This window comes from Triticum dicoccoides, chromosome 1B (genome assembly GCF_002162155.2).
Source record: "Triticum dicoccoides isolate Atlit2015 ecotype Zavitan chromosome 1B, WEW_v2.0, whole genome shotgun sequence".
Taxonomy (NCBI): domain Eukaryota; kingdom Viridiplantae; phylum Streptophyta; class Magnoliopsida; order Poales; family Poaceae; genus Triticum; species Triticum dicoccoides.
This window is the reverse complement of record NC_041381.1, coordinates 492,627,020-492,639,681: the sequence shown is the minus strand read 5'-3', so window position 1 is coordinate 492,639,681 and position 12,662 is coordinate 492,627,020.

Here is a 12,662-nt window from a genome sequence, read left to right as displayed (position 1 = left end):
TAAGAAATATTTTGAAGCTAGCAAAACTTTGATTAGCTGTTAACACTGAGATAGAAAGTTTGGGATTGAGACACATATTATTTAGTACACCAATATATTCAGAGTGGTGGTGGAAAAAAATAGAAGTATTCTTTAGAAAGAACTACACGGTTAACAGCAAAATCCATTTTAGCAGTGAAATTAGAAATATGAATATGAGTAAGGGGCATCATACTGAATACAGTACAAATTTTATCACATATACAGTGACAACTTAAAAAATCATAGTAGAGTCCACCTCTGATTATTTAACGTTTTGTTAGCTATTTGATCCTAATGTAACACACGGTCGCAACTTGAATAATCACACAAACACTAACCCATGCGTTGTGAGCTGATAAGCTAAAGCAGAATCAAGATGCTCATATGGATGTCCAAAAGTGAAACACAGGCCACCAATCTTTTTCACCAATTCAGCTATTGTCAGGGGTGTTTGTAACCAAATTGAAAGAAAACATTCATGACATAAGACATCCCATAATCGCACGTACATTCTGAAGTTGGAGCTCGTAAGCAATATCTGCTGGACTGTTATGTAGGCCTATAACCCCATGCATTATACACAACCACCAAAAACTGGTTGTTCACGATCCATGATGCGTTATCACATGAGGATTTTATCTGAGTGGTAGTAACCTTGTTGGCATTTTGGCGAGCACGACGAAGAGCAGTTCATGAAGACATTTTTGAGAGCCCATTTGCGACTAACTCTTTCGTCAATACTTTTCTGAGAGACATCCAGATGTTGGAGAAGGGAACACTAGCTCGGGCGAGGAAGGTGGCAAGATCGACGGCGTGGCTGCCTCCTCCAAAGGGCTACATAAAGATAAATATGGACGCGTCTGTAGCAACAGACGAATCTTTTGGCGCGGCTGCGGCTGTGTGTCATGATAAGGATGGCAAGTTCCTGGGAGCATCCGCTTTAATGGTAAAGTTTATATCTGAAGTATCTACTTTGGAGGCTTTGGCGATCCGAGAAGGTCAAGCACTGGTACATGATTTATATATCAACCGAATTCACATTGCATCAGATTGCAAGACGATGGTCATTGATATTGGGAAGAACTCGAAGTCGGAGTACGGGGATATTATTCATGAAATTGTAAATCAATCTAGTTCTTTTAATTCTTGTAATATAGCTCATGAGTATAGGAGCTCGAATTTCGAGGCTCACAATCTCGCTAAGTATGCTTTAAATCTCAGGTTTGGATGCCATGTTTGGTTGGGCCAACCCAGGGATCTGCATTTTTTACCTGTAAACATTTTGGTATCTGAATAAAGCTTGGCGAGGTTGTCTAAAAAAATAATCACACCACATGCATAGAATTAAAGCTGATCATTATTATTTTGTCTGTGAAATTGAGGATTAGAAAGGCTGCCCCTCCTTCCTTATTTCTCTGTACGTCGGTTGAAATCATCTTATTCCTTAATTGCTTACTGCTCCTTCATTTGGATTGCTTTCACTTCTTTTCTTACTTTCTATGAAAAGAACTCAATTCCTTTCTTTCCTTATTTCTCTCACATGTCGGCATCTTATTTCCTTCCTTCCTTTCTTTCTATGCATGCCGTCCTCTTATTTCCTTCCTTTATTTCCATGCATGTCATCCTCTTTCCTTCCTTTGTTTATTTATTCCTGAGATATCTCCTTGCTACATCGGAGCTCAAAGACGTATATAAATTGAGAGGATTGGACAAAAAAGGCGAGGCTGGACTATTTAATAGACAAAACAATTTTTCCTATACTAAACACTGGTATAGCTCAATTGGTTGCAACAATGGACCTGTGATAGGGAGGTTGCAAGTTCAATTCCCTACAAAAGCAAATATTTTAGCCTTGCCTTATGTGGGCTTGCTTTCTTGGGCCACAGCGCCAAGTTGGGCCGAGAAGCCCACTGTGCGTACGCGCTGGGCGTGTAAGATCGAAGCGACCACAAAATTTACATTCGGAGGAAACAAAAAGTCTAACGACAGACGAACGGAATTCACTTTTGATGGACCAAATTTACAGAGGAAGAAGCATTAATCCCTTTAATAGTAGGTATAGATTGCAATCCTACATGCCCTATAATTCTTGGTAGACCTTTCCATAGAACGATTGGCGCAATTACTGATATGAAAGAAGGAAAATTAGATTTCAATTTCCATTAAGGAAGGGCATGGAACACTTTCCAAGAAATAAAATTAATTTTCCATAAGAATCTATTATAAGGGCCACATATGGATTGAATACCAAAGATGACAATACCTAGATCTATGCAATATGCCTAGATAAGGGCGTAAAACAATAACACTTGTTGGGAGGCAACCCGATGTTCTGTTTTTATTGTTTTTCCTTTTGGTTTTCTACAATTACACAATTATACTACTGTTATTATCGAGTTTTTTATGTTTCAATTAGTGTTTGTGCCAAGTAAGACCTTTGGAATGATTTGGAAGATAGTTGACTTGATTATGTGAAAAAGCAGAAACTTTTGTGCTCAGTTCTGGAATTTTGTAAATTCACAGAAACGTGTTTTTGCTCTAAATGTTTTATACAAGATTGATATACAAATTGACCATGTCGTCCTAATATTTCAGAATTTTTAGAGTTAGAGAAGTATGAGCAATATTTAGGTTATTATAACTGTTCTGTTTTTGACAGATTCTGTTCTCATTAAGTTGTTCTCTTGTTTTGATGAATCTATGGGAAATATCGAGGGGGGGGGGTATGAACCAAGGTGAAGTTGGAATACAATATATATAATGCTAATATGAAATTGGAATAGGTTTACAACAATACCTAAAGTGGTGATTTGTTTCATTATACTAATGGATCTCACGAGTTTTTTGTTGAGTTTTGTGTTGTGAAGTTTCGATGGACTAAGGAACAAGGAGTGGCAAGAGCCTAAGCTTGGGTATGCCAGAGGCACCCCAAGGTAATATTCAAGGAGAACCAAGTGTCTAAGCTTGGGGATGCCCCATATGGCATCCCCTCTTTTGTCTACGATCCATCGGTAATCACTTGGGGCTATATTTTTATTCACTACATGATATGAGTTTTGCTTGGAGCGTCGTGTATTTTATGAGTCTTTGCTTTATTTGCCTTTTAGTTTACCACAATCATCCTTACTGGACACACCTTTTTGAGAGGGACACACATTATTCGTGAATTCATCAGAATACTCTTTGAGCTTCACTTATATTTTTTAGAGCACGGTGGTGGTTATATTTTAAAGAAATGATGAACTCTCATGCTTCACTTATATTATTTTGAGATTCTTTTAAATAGTATGACAATTTGCTTGGGTTATGAATTTACTCCTAGTATGATGGGTATTCAAGAGGGATATACTAAAAACTTTCATGAAGATCATTGAATATATGAGAAGTTTGATTCCTTGCATTTTTTGAGATATAAAGATGGTGATATTACAGTCATGCTAGTTAGAGTTGTGATTTAGTACAAATATTTGTGTTAAGGTTCATGATTCCCGAAGCATGCACCTATGGTCTTTCTTTATGCGATGAAATTGGCACATGACTTATTATTGAATGTCTTCCTTATGAGTGGCGGTCAGGTATGAGCGATGGTCTTTTCCTACCAATCTATCCCCCTAGGAGCATGCATAGTAGTACTTTGCTTCAAGGGCTAATAAACTTTTGCAATAGGTATGTGAGTTCTTTATGACTAATGTTGAGTCCATGGATTATACGCATTCTCACCCTTCCACTTTTGCTAGCCTCTTCGATACTGTGCATTGCCCCTTCTCACCTTGAGTTGTGGTGCAAACTTCGCCGGTGCATCCAAACCCTATGATATGATACGCTGAAAGGATCGATATGGTTGACTAGAGGGGAGGGGGGTGAATAGGCAACTAACAACTTTTAGCCTTTCTTGACCAAATTAAACTTAGCATCAAATTAGGTTGTCTAGATGTGCAACTAGGTGAACAACCTATATGATGCAACAATAACAAGCACACAAGCAAGCAAAGGATACAATACAATATATGCTTGCACAAGTAAAGGTGAGAGATAATCAAGTGTGGAGCCGGTGGAGACGAGGATGTGTTACCGAAGTTCCTTCCCTTTGAGAGGAAGTACGTCTCTGTTGGAGCGGTGTGGAGGCACAATGCTCCCCAATATGCCACTAGGGCCACCGTATTCTCCTCACGCCCTCACACAATGCGAGATGCCATGATTCCACTATTGGCGCCCTTGAAGGCGGCGACCGAACCTTTACAAACAAGGTTGGGGCTATCTCCACAACCTAATTGGAGGCTCCCAACGACACCATGAAGCTTCACCACAATGGAATATGGCTCCGAGGTGACCTCAACCGTCTAGGGTGCTCAAACACCCAAGAGTAACAAGATCCGCAAGGGATTAGTGGGGGAATACAATTTCTCTTGTTGGAAGTGTAGATCGGGGCCTTCTCAACCAATCCCTAGAAAATCAACAAGCTTGACTGGCTAGGGAGAGAGATCGAGCGAAAATAGAGCTTGGGGAGGGAAGAGATAGTCAACTTGGGGAAGAAGACCTCCTTTATATAACGGGGAGAAGGATCCGACCGTTACCCACTTATTCAACCCGTGACATGTGGTACTACCGCACAAGCTCACGACACTACCGCAGGAGCTTGCGGTACTACCGCTGGGCCGTGCAGTACTACCGCTCGCGCGGCAGAGACCAGATGATGCCCTGTTGCGTATAGCAACGAGCGGGTGAACCGCCGGAGCGGTTCTACCGCGCGCCCTTGAGGTACTACGGCAAATCAGGGTTCAACTGGGCTGGGGAGGCACAGACTAATAAAACTACATCCGCGGCCACTTCCGCTGAGTTCCGGTCAGTGCGAAAATCTGGCATGGTCCTAGCGTTCCCAGGGAGCGGTACTACCGCATAGGGCGCGGAAGTAAAAAATGACTTCCGCACCTACTTCCGTGCGTGCTAGCGTTCTACGCCAGAGGCCACGGTACTACCGCTCGACAAGAGCGGTACTACCATGCAGTGCGGTACTACCGTGTACCTTGGTGGTACTATCATGGGTAGCTGCGGTACTACTGCTCCCTTGAGCAGTAGTATTGCACGCCACAGAACTATAGCACTTTGGAGGCCTTCATCTTCTCATAGACAAGGGTAAATGACCGGTGCTCCAATGAAGCGAAGGAAGGGTGGTGCAAAGGAACAGATGTGTATGTGTTGATTCCACCCTAACCTTTCCAAAGCGGACCCTCTCTTAATAGTATGGCTTTCCTATGACTCAACTCCACCGAAAAAAAAGTAGAAAACCGTCGTCTTTGATAGGCTCTTAGGGGCACCGAATCGTCCTGTGCCTAGACATGAGATCTCTGAAAAGCTCAATGCACACGATTAGTCCGCAAAAGCATTGTCATCAATCACCAAAACCGCATAGGGAGAAATATGCCCTTACAACCCCCCCTTTTGGTGGATTGATGACAATATGGGTGTCGGCGTCAAAACCGGTGGATCTCGGGTAGGGGGTCCCGAACTATGCGTCTAAGGCTAATGGTAACAAGAGGCTGGGGACACGATGTTTACCCAGGTTCGGGCCCTCTCGATGGAGGTAATACCCTACTTCCTGCTTGATTGATCTTGATGATATGAGTATTACGAGAGTTGATCTACCATGAGATCGTAGAGGCTAAACCCTAGAAGCTAGCCTATGATTATGATTGTTGTTCTTGTCCTACGGACTAAACCCTCTGGTTTATATAGACACCAGAGGGGGCTAGGGTTACACAGAGTCGGTTACAGAGAAGGAGATCTAACATCTGAATCACCAAGCTTGCCTTCCACGCAAAGGAGAGTCCCATCCGGACACGGGACAAAGTCTTCAATCTTGTATCTTCATAGTCCAACAGTCCGGCCAAAGTATATAGTCCGGCTGTCCGGATACCCCCTAATCCAGGACTCCCTCAGTATCCCCTGAACCAGGCTTCAATGACGATGAGTCCGGCGCGCAGTTTGTCTTTGGCATTGCAAAGAGGGTTCCATCTCCGAATACTCCAAGGAAAATTTTGAACACAAGGATCGTGTCCGACTCTGTAAAATAAATTCCACATACCACCGTAGAGAGAACAATATTCCACGAATCAAATCCGCTGGCAACTTTACACAACATGACATCACACCACGACCCGGTCATTATTCGAACTCTTTTCTTCTCAACCAGCCACCGCACATTTTGCAAGGTCGAAGTAGAGATCGTGTCCCCTTATCGCGAGATTCTCATCAATACGGGCATGGGTAACCCAACCGTGTGGCACTCTGGAAAATAAGCGATTTTAATAGGCAAGTGGGGAGGCGCACAGTTTCTACCGCCTTTATAAAGAGATAAGGATCCCCCGTGTTCACCCACGCCTTCTTCCTCCTTTACTCATCCATTCTCACACCCTTGAGCCCCAGCGCCCAAGTTCTCACCTTCTCCGTAAGACCATTCGCAACATGTCCGGAGCGGGAAGCAAGTGTATGGCCTCCTCCATTACAGAGGAGGACATTACCAAGCTTCGGGAGGCCGGGTACCTGGCCACGAACATCGCGCATAGGCTTCCGGCGAAGGGGCAGGTCACCCCCACTCCAAAATCTCGGGAGAGAGTAGTGTTCCTCTCTCATTTCGTCCACGGACTGGGATTTCCACTTCACCCATTTGTCCGCGGGCTCATGTTTTATTATGGGCTAGATTTTCATGATCTAGCCCCAAATTTCGTCCTCAACATCTCGGTGTTTATCGTCGTGTGCGAGGCCTTCCTCCTCATCAAGCCCCACTCCGGCCTATGGCTATAAATCTTCAATGTAAAGCCGAAGATAGTGAGCGGCCAGCAAGCAGAGTGCAGAGGTGCCATGGTGGGCAAGATGCCCAACGTTACCTGGCTCGAAGGCTCCTTCTTGGAGACCATGAAGGGGTGGCAATTGGGGTGGTTCTACATCACTGAGCCGCGTGACACCGACTGGGCAGCGGCCCCTGAATTCCGATCCGGCATCCCCATGTGGCTCACCTCCTGGGAAAAGAAGGGCCTGGCCTGGGGCATACCTGCGGAGCTGACCGGACTCCAGAATTGCATCAAAAATATGATAGATAAGAAGATCAAGCTTGTCAATGTGGTCCAGGTCACGCTCTTCCGCCGGATTCTCCCGTGTCAAAGACGGGCGTTCAATATGTGGGAGTTCGACCCGGCCGAACACCAGACGCTGCCAGAGCTCTTCGACACGACACACAAAGACGTCTGGAAGGGGCTGTTCAAGGCCGCCGAAGTACCTCCTCCCACTTCCGAGGACCGCGGACTCAGCGCAAAGCGCCCTGCCAATCCGGTAAGCTCTCTCAATATCACAAAACGTGCCTTTCCCAGTATATTTGTGGGAGGATTTTAAGCCACCATGCTGACAAAACAGGAATATGTGGCGGTAGCGGAGCGGATCGACTGTCCGGCTCCGCTACCTGAAGATACAGCCACCGCACTCCTGACGGAGATGCTGGTTCCGACGCCTTACAAGGTGCCGAAGAAGAAGGCCGAAAAGAAGGCCACAGGGACCAGGAAAGGTCTCCGGCGCAAGGCCACATCATATGCCTCGTTCGAAGACGAGGGGGAGGGAGAGGAAATGCCTCCCCCGACCAGGGAGGAAAAGAGAAGGAAGACCGCCGCATCTGGGGAGGCCGAAGGGTCCAAGAAGGCGGCCACATGGACTAGAAAAGGTCCCCGGCGTAGGGCCGTGATAGACTCGTTGTCCGAGGACATCGAGGCAGATTCCTCCCGTGGAGATGGGAAGGAGAAGAAGAGAAAAGCCGCCCCACAGGGGGTGGCTAGGACGCCGAAGAGGGGAAAGACATCCCTTCCGGACTACTCCACCATGGCCGCCTACAACGAGGAGGAGTGGCTGCCCAGGGGCCAGCCCCTGGCGAAATAGTAAGCATCCGTACTCTATAGTACTTTTTAATGTGTTTTAGCTTCGTTGTTTGTTATAACGCCGAACATGCATATGTAGTCCAGCAGGGTCCCATCTTGAGGTATCCTCTTGGGATGGGTCCCTGAGTGAATCGAAGATGAATAGTGATTCACTCCCGATGGCCACCTCCCCACGGCCCACGGACGACACCGAGGTGTTGTCTGATAACCCGCAAGTATACGGGATCGCAACAGTTTTCAGTAAGTAAGAGTGTCGAACCCAACGAGGAGCTAAAGGTAGAATAAATATTCCCTCAAGTTCTATCGACCACCGATACAACTCTACGCACGCTTGACGTTCGCTTTACCTAGAACAAGTATGAAACTAGAAGTACTTTGTAGGTGTGATAGGATAGGTTTGCGAGATAATAAAGAGCACGTAAACATAAACTAGGGGCTATTTAGATAAAGATGCAATAAAGTAAATATTAGTAGAGAGCTTTTTGTTATGAGAAAGTTATTTGTCCAAGGCAATCGATAACTAGACCGGTAATCATTGTTGCAATTCTATTTGAGGGAGAGGCATAAGCTAACATACTTTCTCTACTTGGATCATATGCACTTATGATTGGAACTCTAGCAAGCGTCCACAACTACTAAAGATTCATTAAGGTAAAACCCAACCATAGCATTAAAGTATCAAGTCCCCTTTTATCCCATACGCAAACAACCTACTTACTCGGGTTTGTGTTTTAGTCACTCACGCAACCCACCATAAGCAAATCATAAACACATTGCAAACCCTACAGTGGGAATCCCTCACGCTTGTGCGACACGGAGGGCACAATAGGACATTAACAATAATAAAACATGCAACTCAAACCAATCACGATCATCAATTAACCCATAGGACAAAACGGATCTACTCAAACATCATAAGATAGCCATACATCATTGGGGAATAATATATAGCGTTGAGCACCATGTTTAAGTAGAGATTACAGCAGGTAATGGAGAGGTTACACCGCTGCATAGAGGGAGGAAGAGTTGGTGGAGATGTTGGTGAAGATGGCGGCGGTGTTGGTGAAGATCGTGGTGATGATGATGGCCCCCGGCAGCGTTCCGGCACTACCGGAAGCAAGGGGGAGAGAGACCCCCTTCTTCTTCTTCTTCTTTGACCTTCTCCCTAGATGGGAGAAGGGTTTACCCTCTGGTCCTTGGCTCCCATGGCGTGGGAGGGGCGAGAGCCCCTCCGATATTGGATCTATATCTCTGTTTCTGCGTTCCTAGATTCTACCCCTTCATCGTTTCTTAAATATCCGGAGATGCGTAACTCCGATTGGGGTGAATCTTTAGCCCAGATCTTTCTCATTAAATTAGCTTTCTTCCGCCAAAAGAAGAGCATCAACCGCCTTATAGGTGGCCCACGAGAGCCTAGGCCGTGCCCAGGGGGGAGGGCACGCCCCCCTGTCTCGTGGCCACCCCGGACACTGTTTCGCGTTGATTTTACTTCCCAAAAATCATAAATATTCCAAAAAAATCTCTGTACGTTTTTATCCCGTTTGGATTCCATTTGATATTGGTTTTCTGCAAAACATAAAACATGCAACAAATAGGAACTTGCACTGGATCAATATGTTAGTCCCAATAAATAGTATAAAAAGTTGCCAAAAGTATATGAAAGTTGAAGAATATTGGCATGGAACAATAAAAAGTTATAGATACGACGGAGACGTATCATTTTCCCAAAGGATACTGGAACAGGGGGCGACGGTTCTGGAGACGCCCCAAGGCGAAATCCCAGACGCCGGGCTCATGGGGGGTAAGATCCCCATGGATTATGCTGACGGGAGCCGCCGCAAGTCTGGCTCCCAGCTAGATACTGTGCCGGAACCTTTAGAGGTTCCGGATTCAAGTAGGCAGCCCCTCGCTAAGGAGGGCGAGCCGGTCGTGCCGATGACCTCCATCCAACCGGAGGCGTCGGATAATTTGTTGGAAGCGCTTCGCGGCGCTTCCATTGACGAAGAGCACCGTACTCTTATGAGTATGGTGATTGAAAAGGTTCGGTCCGCCAAAAGCGGATTGACCAAAGCCTACACCACCCTCCTAACAGGCTTTGAGGTAAGTAATCAAAAGTGTAAGAAAATATCACCCAATAGATAGTAGCCCCTGATACTCTGTTTGGTGTTCGGAAAGAAAAGCCAAACGGAGGGTCAACTTGTATCCGCAGGAGTCTAACAGTAAATGTCTAAATGAATAAGCAGGCGTTGCTGCTGGCCACTGCCGCCCATACCGCGGAGGTCGTCGGACTCAAGCGGGACCCGAAGCAGGTCGAGGAAGAGCTCAGCCTCGCAAAGAGGCAGCTCGAAGAGGACGAAGGTAAGTGATACCCCGTCCGTGTGTCATATAAAGGGAGAAAAATTGGTGATGCTAGCAAAAGCATCATGATTTTTAATAGGGGCCACGACCGAAGTGGCGGCCCTAAAGAAAGCGCTATCCGAGGCCGAAGAAAATGCGGCCAAGGAGCGCACCACGCGTGAAAAACAAGATGCTCGGGTAGGCGAGGTACATCAAGAGCTCCAGGACTTCGGCAAGAAGTTCGAGTCCTTGGAGCATGACTTCAAGACGCAAGAGTCTAAGCTTGCGAAGGCCCTCCAGAGCGCGAAAGACGCCAAGGCCGAAGCCCAAAAGGCCCTCCAGGAGATCCAGGCGGCCAGAAAGATAGCGGCAGGTAAGGCATTCGTTATGCAAAGCAAGCATGTGGAGGAGACATTTCTTTTACTTACCCGAATTCAGAGCTCTCCAGGGGCATTCGTAGATCTGCCATGCAGCATATCGGATGCCACGGAGTTCTATCATGCCGAAGAGGGGAGCTCTACGGAAAAGTTGTTCTGGTCCCAGTATGCTGGGGCTGAACACCCAATGCCCTTGAGTGACCAACTGAAGCAATTGGTCGAACTCCACAAGGCGGCCGAACTAGCCATGAAGGACTTCATAGTCCGGCTGTGGCCTGCCGAGCCCCTGCCCGGCAGCTACTTCGGCCTTATAAAGCGGATGGTAAACGCTTGTCTGCGGCTGGAAGTTATTAAGCACTCTGTCTGTTTTGAGGGTGCCCGTTGAGCCTTTGCCCGCACGAAAATGCATTGGGCCAAAATGGATGCCGAGAAGCTGGGAAGGATGGACCACCGGAGGGCAAGGCGCATCGTTACCTCGAGAAGTATTATGACGGTGTTATGAAAGGCGCCCGCCTCGTGGCCGATGAATGTACCATGGATGTAATTTTTGAGTGAATGTACTCATGTCGTCTTGTAATATGAAAACAAGTTCGTGTGCGCTATACAACGCTTTTTGATTTAAAATATTACCTTCTGTGCGACCGTTTATAAAATTCTGAAAGTTGGCCAGTCGTCGGCTTTTGCCCCCATGTAACTAGTACTGGGGTGTTCGTGGAAAACCGAAACACTCTTTATCAAAATTGTTGGTCCTTTAAGGAGGTGTTTAGCGCAGGGAGCAAGGCAATCGGATTATTCGGATTTATCACTCTCACTTAGCCATAGAAGTCTACAATTTTAAACTTCGACGAAGCCCCTAGTGTTCGGAAAGCCGAACTTGGGGTGCTATACACGCCTAAATCGGACAAGGCCGATTCCTCGCTTGAAGCGGAAAAAATCTTTAAGGATTTAAGACCTCTCAAACAGCGACCAGCTCTCGCCGCATCATGATAGTCAGTTTTCGGCTTTCTCTACTGAGGTGCTCGTCCAGAAGAACCGGGACACAATCGTAGTAGTTCTCCCTGCGCTACCTTAGCCAATATAATGGAACGTAAGGTACCAAAACAAGGGAGCCGGGCAAACCCAACTATTGACCCAAGACATGATTCGGAGCTGATGCATATAATGCTATAAGTTCGGGGTGCCGCGCTGTCGAAAGTGCCATATTAAATAAACAGTCAAGGAAAATACAAAGAAAGTAATAATAAGTTGATGTTGTATATTGTTTCCCGTTGTTTATTTAAAATAATACGTTAAAGCGTATGTGTACAAGTAATGCGATAAGCAAAAACTAGGACTATTTGACATGTCCTATCCAAGGGCAGGCTGCGTGTGGGTATGTAAAACAGGTATAACGATCATTAACAGAGACCACCTGGGTATTCCCTTGTGTGCAAAGCCTCTTGCCTCCTTAGTTTTCCTTCCCATGGTGAGTCTGATGATCAGACTCTCTGAAGGGTCTGCCCGAAAGTAGGGTCCTAAAAAAGAAAGAAGATGATAAAGGTATGCGGGTCTCGTGACGGTTGAGCCGCACTGTGGACCGCATCATCGCCGTGCCTCCGTCTATGCCCATGGTATTTTGAGTGCGTAGTTGTGTACGCGCGGCACGAATGCCGTCTAGATGGGACTAGGACGGAGGCCAAATTGCTAGTCGAGCTCTAGGCGTGCCAGATGAACCTGTTGCAGAGTACTCTGGAATCGCTTAACGGTGTCCGGGGTTTTTATCACCGAGTTGACGGTCTACCGAAGAAGGCTGCTTTGTACCTCTGCTGCGAGGGCTGCAATGTGCTCCTCCGTCCGGAGAGAGCGGTCTGTGTTTCCATTGACTGTTATAACCCCGCGAGGTCCTGGCATCTTGAGCTTGAGGTATGCATAGTGTGGTACCACATTGAATCGAGAAAATGCGGTTTGTCCAAGTAGTGCATGATAGCCACTACGGAAAGGGACGGTATCAAAGATTAACTCCTCGCTC